At 40.8% G+C, this 9,311-nt stretch overlaps 2 non-coding genes across 2 annotated transcripts; one reads left to right on the top strand and one right to left on the bottom strand.

The window, feature by feature from the left end:
- The first annotated feature begins 353 nt into the window (after positions 1-353).
- trnal-aag (transfer RNA leucine (anticodon AAG)) lies at positions 354-435 on the top strand. Its single transcript has one exon. It is a non-coding gene; the product is annotated as a tRNA-Leu (tRNA).
- A 1,016-nt stretch (positions 436-1,451) lies between these two features.
- trnat-agu (transfer RNA threonine (anticodon AGU)) lies at positions 1,452-1,525 on the bottom strand. Its single transcript has one exon. It is a non-coding gene; the product is annotated as a tRNA-Thr (tRNA).
- Positions 1,526-9,311: the final 7,786 nt, after the last annotated feature.

Below are 9,311 nucleotides of genomic sequence, written 5' to 3'. Positions count from 1 at the left end.
TTATAGCATGTGCCCCTGACGATTTTCTTGATACGTTATATGTGCTCTTGTTTGTATTGTATGTAGTTTTGTTGTTCAAATAAAACGTAAAAGACACAACTTTCCGGATGCGGCTGCTGTAAAAATAAAATGACATCAAGGGTGCTGTACGCAGAGGTCTGAATCCTGCTCCACAGAAGATCTTTATACAGAGGTGTTAAAGAAGTCGAGATCTCGCCATGAGAGGGGAAGCATCTCAGAAAAAGCTGGTGCAGTCGGTTCCACGGTCATAACGCCACTAAGTCGGGCGACAAGAGCAAAACCCACCCGGCTTCCTCCAGGCAAGTAATGAGACAAAGAGACACTGCACAGCGGGTAGCGTGGCCGAGCGGTCTAAGGCGCTGGATTAAGGCTCCAGTCTCTTCAGGGGCGTGGGTTCAAATCCCACCGCTGCCAGGTGCTTCTGTCGAGACCCCCTTTCAGCTGACTTCAGACGAAAGAGAGGGAAGTGCTTTTTGGCAGTCTCTCGAGAAACTAAGCAAAGTGTTTAAAGATACTTTCTCAGCTTGACATCAAGGCACAAAACAAAAACCTTCTTGCGTCCTCTCAACCCAAAAGCGCTTTGCCACTTTTTGCGTTATGCAGGGAACGACGTCTGCCCAGATCACTTTTGTGTCAATGCAAATCGTAGTGTACCCTCCGTTTTAATGTTGGCTGTGCTGGCGCGCTGCTTCTGTCTGTGAAACTTGAATGTTCTGCTTCTTCACACCAAATCGTCGGCGGGGGTTGAGCTTGTTAAATCTTTGCGCATAGCGCTCCTTTGGAAGTGATTTGTCCAAGTTCAAAAGCGATCGTGGGATTTACTTCATGCGTTCAAAAAGCATGCCTCGTACGACAGATTTAAATGGGGAATGGAGTCTGCTTCTTGCTGTTTTTCCTGTGGTTGCAGTTACAAAGTTGATCGTGCTTTCACATTCTGTTAAATTCTGTATTCACTGGCTGAGCTTTATCAGTTGGTTCGAAAAGGAATCTCTGCTTCGGTTCCAGAAAAGTCATCTGTAGTGTGTTTTTTTCCGTACCCATGGCAGTCTTTTAAAGCTGGTAGTAATGGCGGCGAAGTTAATTTTTTATCCTCTTTAAAAGAATAAGGACGGGCTGGGGCGAGCTCCATTTACCACTCTTTCAGCTAACCGCCGAACTCGCGAACTGATTACACTGCAGAGCCACAGGTGCCTCGCTTTTCTCCATTCTCTGGGTTAGGGTGAAAAAAAAACTTTGCTGGTATTAGCTGGCCTGCTGGGAGTACCTCTTCTTCACTGATAAGCAAGATTTGTGTTTCATCTTTCGCAAGCTGTATAGATTTCTTTCAAAACAAGTTGTTCCAGAAAGGAAACGAACACTTGCATTCACCTGAATTAAAAGGCATGGGATTTGCCCGTAAGGATAAATTCTATACAGTAAGACAGGAAGAAAGGCACCGCTGGGAATCGGACCCAGGATCTCCTGTTTACTAGACAGGCGCTTTAGCCAACTAAGCCACGGTGCCGGCAAAGTGCTGTCCTTTGACAGCCACTTGGACACGTCTCAACTGCTCTGAGACATCTGCGTTCAGTGTGCACTGAGCCTGCTCACCTTGCAAGTTGCCTCATTTACATACGATAGCTCCACCACTAAGAGAAAGGATGAGAAATGGCTTTTATCTGGCACTTTTCATGACAGAGGATCTCAATCTGCTTTCCGTGTACAAGAGGATGTCCAACTCATGTAGCTAAAGATGTAGACGACAGTGCTCCACTGAAATCTTGATCTCACAACCCTCGGCATGACTCCGCTGTGTTCTGCTTTAGACAAAGGGGGGAAAAGACTTCTTTCATCACACGTTTTGCACTGTTTACGGTGTTTGCAGTGCTCTTTCTTAAATGAAAACCAGGAATCGGCACCATATGAGGTGAGACTAGATAATATTGGAACAAGTAGCCTCACAATTCCCTGCGTGACGTGAGCAAAGTGTAATTCCTGTCTTTATAGTGTGCTTGTTAGAGACTTAGCTGGCACCCAGAGCGCTTTAAATCTGGGAGTCAGCAGCCCAAGACAAGAGAGCTTCCGTCGTCTATGTTTTTTGCGTGAAGGGGGGAAACCATGCGTGTGCTGCAAACGATCTTAGTATCGAAGTGCCGTCCCACATAACCGATCCAAACAATCTGCTTTACAGAGGAGCACTGCCGGAGCTTATCGTTGGCAAACTGAAGACCAGGCTGACCTCTTCTGTGACTCTTGAACACTGAGTCTCAAGGTTGTGAATTCAAGCTCCATGCTGGCGGGAAATTCCATAGGTAATGATCACATTTTCTTGCATGCTAATCAAAAGAAATATTAAGAAACTTTTCCCGATACCAGTTTTTTACAAAAGTAAAGGCACACGGCACGTGTGCCACATCACGTCCGAGTTTAGTGACAACTACCTCAGAGATTGTAAGCTGGGTAGTTTCAGATCAGATCACTTTTTTTATCAAAGGTTCAAGCAAACCCGAATACTTTTGCAAGAGACATTTCAGAATCCCAGTCAAATCCAGTACGATTGCTGGATCCCTCGAATTCGACGGAACTATAGCACAGATCTGAAGTCCACCATTAGAATACTGTGGGTGTGTTGTATAAGCCATACCGCCCAAAATAGTTCTAAAACAGGAGATGCATCCTCATTTAGGAATGTGGTATAAAGTGAAATGGTCTGGGAAGAGTCCTACGTTTGAACAGTTCAAAATAGACGTAAAGGGGAATTTACGGACTCTTTCGAAATGTAAGAACAAGCTTTGCGGACCTTATCTTTATTTACTTTTTCATAAAGTGTAATTGTATTATAGCATGTGCCCCTGACGATTTTCTTGATACGTTATATATGCTCTTGTTTGTATTGTATGTAGTTCTGTTGTTCAAATAAAACGTAAAAGACACAACTTTCCGGATGCGGCTGCTGTAAAAATAAAATGACATCAAGGGCGCTGTACGCAGAGGTGTGAAGCCTGTTTCATAGAAGAACTATATCCAGAGGTGTTAAAGAAGTCAAGATCTCACTACAAGAATGGCAGCATCTCAAAAAAAGCAGGTGCAGTTCGTTACACAGTCGTAATGCTACTAAGTCGGACCAGAAGAGCGAAAGCCACCTGGCTTTCTCTGAGCAAGTAATGTGACAAAGAGAGACAGTACAGTGGTAACTGTGGCTGAACAGTGGAAAGCGCTGGATTAAGGCTCCAGCTCCTTCAGGGGCTTGGGTTTGAATCTCACCTTGTTAGGTGCTTCTGTTGAGACCCCTTCCAACTGATTTCAAAGGGAGGGAGCTGCTTTTTGGCAGTCTCTCGAGAAACTAAGCAAAGTGTTTAAAGATACTTTGTCAGCTTGACATCAAGGCAGAAAACAAAAACTTTCTTGCGTCCACTCAAACCAAATGCGGTTTGCCACCTTTTGCGTTATGCAGGGAATGACGTCTGCCGAGATCACTTTTGAGTTAATGCAAATCGTGGTGTGCCCTCCATTTTAATGTTGTTTGTGCTGGCGTGCTGCTTCTGTCTGTGAAACTTTATGCAATCAAGGCATTTAATGTTTTTTTTTAATAATTGAAAAAAAATGTACTATTTTTTTTCTTAAATATTGATGGTTTAAAAACGTATTTAATGTGAAACGGTCATTGTGATTGTAAAACGGTCAAAATGTCAGTGAAGAAATCAGTAATGTGAGGAAAGGTGAATTGTGGGAGCCTCTCGACTCCCCGTGTTGTGCTGTTTCTCTCTCTTTCTACTTGGAGTGGTGCCGTCGCTTCTGGATAAAGTCTGTCTTGGGTAATTCCAGACAAGTCAGGTATGAGTGTGCTTCACCACAAGAAGAGACACCTCACTTGCGAGGATCCCAACAGTATATTTCCCCTTTCAGAGCCCATGGTAGTGAATTTTATACACAATTAAAAAAGCCTAATTTTATTTAGAGGCTTCAGACACTTTTTTAATTAAAAAAGTGACCTGAGACGCCTTAGCTTTCAGGTTTGCTAGAACCTGTAATAATAAAGTGGTCTCGAACTTTCATTGTCTGATGTAGCTGTCTCTAATGTTGGACATGATGTTTTGGAGATGCTGAGGTATTGAGAAGAACTCAACTACATGGTGAGAAGTCTGGGTTCAGCACCAGCAGATGGTGAAGAACTCTTAGCTGACCCCAACCTAATTTGAACTCACAACTTTCAGAGCTAGAATCAGCTACACTACCACTGTACCACACCCAAAAGTCTTCTTTAGCTCCCCAAAGGAGAAAAATCAGTGTCCCAAAAAAGTGCTTCCCAAAATGTCTTTAACAGAAAGGAAAATTTAGACAGGCTTCAATTTCTGCATTAAGAACTGTTTGTGCTGTCCTGTAATTGAGGAAATATACCACCTAAATCAGCAAAGAGTTCTACGTTTGAATAGTTCTAAATAGACGTAAATGGATATTTACAGACTCTTTCGAAATGTAGGAACATGAAAGCTGTGTGGACCTTGTTTTTATTTACTTTGTTTAATCTTTTTTTCCATAAAATCTAATTGTATTATTTATGTGCCCCTCACGACTCTACTAATACGTTATATGTGCTCTTGTTTATATTGAATCTATTTTGTTGTTCAAATAAAAAGTAAAACAACAGATTTTTCCATAAAATCTAATTGTATTATTTATGTGCCCCTCACGAGTCTACTAATACGTTATATGTGCTCTTGTTTATATTGAATCTATTTTGTTGTTCAAATAAAAAGTAAAACAAAAAAAAATTCCGTATGGGTGCTGCTATAGAAATAAAACAACATCAAGGGTGCTGTACGCAGAGGTCTGTAGCCTGCTCCACAGAAGAACTTTATCCAGAGGTGTTTAAGAATTCGAGATCTCACCATGAGAGGGGAAGCATCTCAGAAAAAGCAGGTGCAGTCGATTCCATAGTCATAACGCCACTGCCGGACAAGAGCAAAAGCCACCCGGCTTCCTCCGGGCAAGTAATGAGACAAAGAGACAGGGGACAGTGGTTAGTGTGGCTGAGGGGTCTAAGGTGCTGGATTAAGGCTCCAGTCTCGTTGGAGGTGTGTGTTTGAATCCCACTGCTGCTAAGAGTTTTTGTGTTACAACCACCAAGTGGAGCAATGTGTTAAAAGCTACTTTATCAGCTTAACATCAAACAGGGAGAAAAAAGTGTTTCTTCTTCTCAACACAAATTCTTGTTTCCACCTTCAGCAGGGAAGTTTGTCTACCAAGATCACTTTTGAGTCAGTGCAAATCACAGTGCGCCCTCAATTTTAATGTTGGTTGTGCTCCTTTTATCTGTGAAACGTTAATGTTCTGCATTTTCAAGTCGAGTCATCCTCAGGGGTAGAGCTGATTTTAATGAACACGTTAAACACATAGCGCATAGCGCTCCATCAGAAATAACTTGTCTAAGTTCAAAAGAGATTGTGGGTTTCACTTCAAGCAATCACAAAGCATACCTCACATGTCAGATCTAAATGGGGAATTTGTTGGTTACAAAGCTGAACGTTTTTCCATGTTCTGCTAGAGTATCCACTGGCTTGCCTTTATCAGCTGTCTTGGAAAGATAAGCTGTACTTTGTCTCAGGAAAAATCATCAGTACTGTCATTTTATTCTGTGTGTATGGCCATTATTTAAAGTATATAAAAATCACGAGTTCATAGATTTATCCAAATATCAACGGCACCTTGTAAACCTGTGATAAGAATTCCTTCAATCCAATAGTTTCACTCCAGGGAAAAGGCAGGGAAACATAGAGAATTCTTATTTAAAGACAACATCCGTATTGGATTGCATGTCAGCAGGCATCACTCAGAATTCCTTATATGATTTTGAATTCAGTTTTGCAGTTCTTTAGTGCTTTACTACTTTCAGAGAGTCCTTTATTGACCTTGCTGAAGCAGAGAAGTGACATAATCACAAATGTGACCAGTTTTTCTGCTGTTTCTGGTTAATAATGATTATTATTTTGTATTTTGATTAGTATTTTTAGTAACGTTCTTCCTCAGCATTTAAATTATTTGGTGAGCAAGAACCGCTGAGAACAAGTCTGAATCAATCAAGAACACATACGGTACTGCTGTCCTGTGTACAACTGCTTCTTCCTAATTGAGCTTTTCAGTGTTGAAGAAGACGTTTCCAATTTCGATTGCTGGTTTCAGAGGATGTGCTACAAGATCACAGATTCATTTGAAAAGATTTGGAGATGCATTGGCTGGGATTCAAACCTGGCTCAATTGCATGAAGGCACCTATACTCAGCAACGTGAGGAAAGGAGAGGAGACCAGAGGGAGTGTGGCTGAATGGTCTAATATGCTGGATTTTAGGCTCCACTCTTTGAGGGGTGTGGGTTTAAATCCCACTAGTGCCCAATGTTTTAAGACCTTACTTCCTGTGATTTGTAATATGGTAAGTAAAAGCACTTTATGTGAGTATCTCTTATGTCAGCGCTACAAGTCACTTACTGCTCCACAGGTCCGGGGTTCAATCCCTGGCATCTTTAGGTGTTTTATATTACTGTACTCACATCGCAATCTTCTGTTGAGTGAGAACTCTTTGCTCGTGTTCATAGAGAGCCAGGTTTACCTTTTGAATCTCACCCGGGATTTCCTGAGAGATCATTCAGCGAGCGAGTCCTCCCTCTGGACTCCACACTGAGCTGAAAGCTGCACGAATTCCTCATTGCTTGTCCTGTACTGTTACAGGTGGTCCAGCGTAAATGTGCAGCACAGTGACATGAACACCTTGAACTTTTTCTGTATGTGAAGGAAAATGCAAAAGAGCATGTAAAGTATTGATCGTATAAAATATCCATATTACAAAACAACGACTTTTGATGATTACAAGAGATTCAAGAAACACAATCGTCCGCAGATGGGTTTGGATCCTGAACGCTTAAGTTAAAAGAACAAAAGCGAAGTAAACTCTCTTCATTGTCTTATAGTTTATGAAATAAAACAATTTCTTACTTTCTTAATAATTTCTTACTGTTGACAGAATCACAATTACAAACATTTTGGGTTAAACTGTTATTCACATACTCTAACGAAGAGAAACGTTTGTGTCTTCCGGTGTGTGAGCCCATTTCTCAAAAAACAAAAAAATAAGTTATATAAATTGAATTGTTCTACTTTTTAGTTCATAGAGAGCCAGGTTTACACAATTAAACTCAAAGTGCTATAGTGTTCTCTGCAGTTTTAAATGTACCTCCAAAGCATTTAGTTCTGTTAACTACCAAAGAATGTGAACTAATTTAAAGTCACATTCAGGAAATCCAGAGAACGTCTTCATACTTGTCATGGATGTTGCAGAAAAACCTCACCCGGGATGTTGAATCTCACCCGGGATTTCCTGAGAGTTCATTCACCGAGCGAGTCCTCCCTCTCTACTCCGCACTGAGCTGAAAGCTGCGCGAATTCCTCACTGCGTGTCCTGTACTGTGTAGCACAGTGACAAGAATGCCTTGAGTTTTTTTCCGTATGTGAAGGAAAATGCAAAAGAGCATGAAAAGTATTGATGGTATAAAATATCCATGGTACAACTCGAGAAAGAACTGACGGACAAAACAATGACATTTGATGATTACAAGAGAAACACAACCGTCCAAACATGGGCTTGGATCCTGACCGCTTGCGTTAAAAGACAAAGCAAAGGATATAACCTGTAAATGTCTTCATGTCTTACAGTTTATGAAATAACACAATTTCTTACTTTCTTAATAATTTCTTACTATTGATAGATGCTTTTTTTAATTTGAACAGAACCACAATTACAAACATTTGGGGTTAAACTGTTATTCACATACTCTAACGAAGAGAAACGTTAGTGTCTTCCGGTGTGTGAGCCCATCTCTCAAAAAAGTTATATAAATTGAATTGTTCTATTTTGTAGGCTTGCATAGTCTTCATTCATATTTCAGTTAAACCTTTTCTTCTGTAGTAATTTCATTTGTTATTATTAATTATTAAATTAGTCCTGATTTACAATTTTTGGACATGGATTCATCTTAAAGAATTTTGTAGTTCTGTTCTTCACACTTGTCATGGCTTTTTTCCTTTGAATTTCTTGAGAGATCATCTAGCGACTCCGCACTAAGCTGAAAGCTGCACAAACTCCTCATTGCGTGTCCTGTACTCTTACAAGCGCTCTCATGAAGAAGTGGAGCACAGTTACAGATGCAGCCATTCAAAATGGGTGAGGTATTTCGCGGCATACCCCGGTGGGCGTGTCGCGGTATCACGCAGTTCACGTGTGTCACGTGGCTAACTATCCGGCGTCGCCTTGTAAAACCGCCAGGGGGAGCTTAACCTCTCATGTACAGCATTTGAGCCTTTCATTTTGAACTGTGTATTACAGCATGTTTATCATCAGTCATTAAAATGTTGGTATATTTTATGAAAGCAAGATTGCTCAGTTGGACAAAAGTACACAACCTACCTTTATCAGAAATATTTATGCATCAAAGCCTTTACTGAAGATATTACTAATAGTATTAATAATGGATGACTTTGGACAAGCTGTATACTCAAAGTATAATTTCTTTAGCACATTTGTACAAGCACTTGGAATCTGTCCAAGCCATACTTTGTCAGGCATTTTGTTTTACTTCAATGGGCATAAAAACTTCCTTGCTTTTAACAGGGCGTTTCATAATTTCTAACTACGAAAATGATTTAAAATGCGACACCTATCATTCAACTAGAGCTTAAAATATCACAAGGATCCTCAAGAGCACAGCAAAGAGTGTATTAAAAGACACTTGTATTTATCAATGCTTTCTTTTCCGTATACCAGATTTTATTGAACCACTTCAGAGGGGTGTCAGCCAGTCAGATTCCAGGAATCGGCACTTTAAAGGAAAAATACACACCGGTATTCCATTTCTCCCTAACGATTTTAAGCATCGAAGTATTTAACTAGCATGTGAAATAGCGTGTGAAAAAGTGGTAGTTTTAAGCTTTTCTGCTAATATTATACAGATGCAGCCATTCAAAATGCGTGCGTTATTTTGCGGCATACCCCGGTGGGCGTGGCGCGGCATCTCGCAGTGTCACGCAGTGTGACGTGTTAATCGCGCGTCATTTGACGCTCTGCCGGAAACTATCCGGCGTCACCTTGTAAAACCGCCAGGGGGAGCTTAACCTCTCATGTACAGCATTTGAGCCTTTAATTTTGAACAGTGTATTACAGCATGTTAATCTTCAGTCATTAAAATGTTGGTATATTTTATGAAAGCAAGATTGCTCAGTTGGACAAAAGTACACAACCTACCTTTATCAGAAATATTTATGCA

This window comes from Atractosteus spatula (assembly GCF_055471065.1).
Source record: "Atractosteus spatula isolate fAtrSpa1 chromosome 10 unlocalized genomic scaffold, fAtrSpa1.hap1 SUPER_10_unloc_2, whole genome shotgun sequence".
Lineage (NCBI taxonomy): Eukaryota > Metazoa > Chordata > Actinopteri > Semionotiformes > Lepisosteidae > Atractosteus > Atractosteus spatula.
This window is presented reverse-complemented; position numbering and strand designations above follow the sequence as displayed.